Raw genomic sequence first — 2,915 nt, forward strand, 5'->3', positions numbered from 1 at the left:
TAAAGTCTCCCCTATTTCAGGGTTCGACTACTCTGACCTCTGTGTATTATGAATCAGATATCTCCCTGTACAGAGCTTCAATGACTATGCCGTTTGTCTCCAATAAAACTAGACTCAATAAGGAATCTGTACATATAAATCATGACTTCTAATTATCTTTGTAAAATTTATGGTGAATTTCCAAAGTTAGAACAGGGGATCCAGAAATCGCTCTGGCCCTGTTTCACAAAAATTTAAACATCTCATAAAATATAGCTCATATACCTGTTTCGCTTCTTCCATATGAAAATAGACTCATCAAGATTCGATTCCATAACTTATTCATTATTTAATTCCATTTCTTCTATTTTTAGTGATTTTTCAAATTCACGTCACTACTGCTGTCTGAATCTATTTTATGGTAAATTTTACCTATTTCATGGTTTCCATGGATTAGCTAGCAATTTGACATACATAACACCAAATATGATCATGATTAGCCATTCCAATGGCTAATCATTACCAAGCATTTCCATACCACTCAATAACCATATCATAAGACCATATATACAAAATGATTATAATGCTATACATGCCATACTCAAAATATACAAGCCATTATGCCAAGATGGTATACGGATAGTGTGAGCGAGCCTCCGACCGTTCCCGATTTCCGAGCTGGTTTGTCAAAACTACAAGGAATGAAAAGGAGGGAGTAAGCATAAATGCTTAATAAGTTCACATGAAAATAGCAAGTAACATAACCATATAAGCAAACATAAAACATCATTTGCATAATCATCACCAAGACATTCATATCACATTTTCATTTATCATCTTACCATATTGTTGTTATATCGATTTTTCAACCCGAGGGTTAAGTACATACCTGTTCAAAGTACCCATTTCACAACACTTACCAATACGTCCCTTTCATCTTGAGTATTTCTCCATTTCAGTAGAACTTTACCCGTTGAACACTTCGGAATATAATTCGGATACATGGAAAGTTTGCACATAAATGCCACATATGTAGCCAAGCTACCATGTAACCCGCCCGTAAGTGAACTCGGACTCAACTCAAAGAGCTCGGGCGTTCGCATCCATAAGTGAACTCAGACTCAACTCAACGAGCTCGGATGCCTAGTTACAACTCTCGAACTCGGACTCAACTCAACGAGTTCGGACATTTGCATCCATAAGTGAACTCGGACTCAACTCAACGAGTTCGGATGCTCAACCATCCTAGTGACATGTCACTTGTATCCTAATCTATTCCTCAGGTTCAAACGAGATTTTTTTCCCTCGATCTCACATTTGCCGTCTTACATGGAATATCGGAACCAATACTTCGGTGATAGTTCATACTCATCAAGTAATTCACATAATTACATATTATTCGAAAATAACCACAAAGCATAATATTTCATGATAATAATCAGCATCATATCATATAAACAACATTAAATTGCTTAAAATGACAATTATGTTACTACATTTACACATGAACTTACCTCGTATGCGAAAATGGCTACTTTTACCATTTCGTCCACAACTTGGTATTTTCCCTATTTTAGCCCGAATTTCAGTTTTCCTTGCTCTATCATTTAAAATATAGTCTAATTAGGACTCACATTATTCAAATTGACCCAAAATCATATTTTGGAAAAATTACAATTTTGCCCCTAAACTTTTGCATATTTACACTTTTGCCCCAAAGCTCGTAAATTAAACTTCAGCCTATTTTCTTATGTTTTATGACACGCTGATCATTTTTCCCTTCTATGGCAACATCAAATTCTCACTCTAACATGTACTTATGACTATTAGGTATTTTTACCTATTAAGCCCTTTTGCTCGTTTTCACTTAAAACCGAGTAGCACAAGTTGTCTAACATAATTTAAAACCTCATATTCTATCATAAAACACCAAAATTCACAAATTTCACCTATGGGTATTTTTCCAAATATAAACCCTAGGTTAAATTATTGCTAGCATAAGCTAAATCGAGCTACCGGGACTCCAAAAACGTAAAAATCATTAAAAACGAGGCTAGAACGGACTTACAATCGAGCTTGGAAGCTTGAAAAACCCTAGCCATGGTTTCTCCTTGCTATATTCGGCCATGGGGTTGAAGATGAGCAAAATTGGCTTTTAATTTTGTATTTTAATTCATTTTACCCCTAAATGACCAAAATGCCCTTACTACTAAACTTTCCAAAAATTCCATCCATGTCCAATTTTTGTCCATAGACTTAGAAATTGGTAAAATTTCTATTTAAGACCTCCTAATTAATATTTCAAAACAATTTCATACTAGAAACTTCTAGAATACAAGTTTTGTAAATTATTCGATTTAGTCCCTAATTTCAATTTAAGCACTTTATGCATAAAATTTCTTCACGAAATTTTCACACAATCATGCAATCATATCATAGACCTTAAAATAATCATAAAATAATTATTTCTATCTCGGATTTTGTGGTCACGAAACCACTATTCTGACTAGGCCCAAAATCAGGATATTACATTTCATGTTTGAGAGTTTACATTTGTTTCTTCATCTCTTGTTGTTTAGTTTTAAGTTGGGAAAGCTCTAACTTAATTTTCTTTATTTCCAATTGTAATTTATAATTTGTGATTTGTCTAATTTTTTTTCCTCATATTTATTGAATATTTTATCTTGTATATATTACATTTGTTGTAACAGCCCAATTTCGGTGAGGTTAAAATAGTGGTTTCAGGAAACGAAAGAGCTGAGAAATAAAACGGTGGCCTTGGTAAAAGTCCTCTAAAAATGGCATGGATTAAAGGAAGCTACCTGGGAGCCTGAAGATTCCATGAGGAAGCAATACCCTAACCTCTTTTCTGGTAAGAATTTTCGAGGACGAAAATTTCTAAGGGGGGAGAGTTATAACAGCCCAATTTCGGTGAG

The sequence above is a fragment of the Gossypium hirsutum genome, chromosome A06 (genome assembly GCF_007990345.1).
Source record: "Gossypium hirsutum isolate 1008001.06 chromosome A06, Gossypium_hirsutum_v2.1, whole genome shotgun sequence".
In the NCBI taxonomy this organism is placed as follows: domain Eukaryota; kingdom Viridiplantae; phylum Streptophyta; class Magnoliopsida; order Malvales; family Malvaceae; genus Gossypium; species Gossypium hirsutum.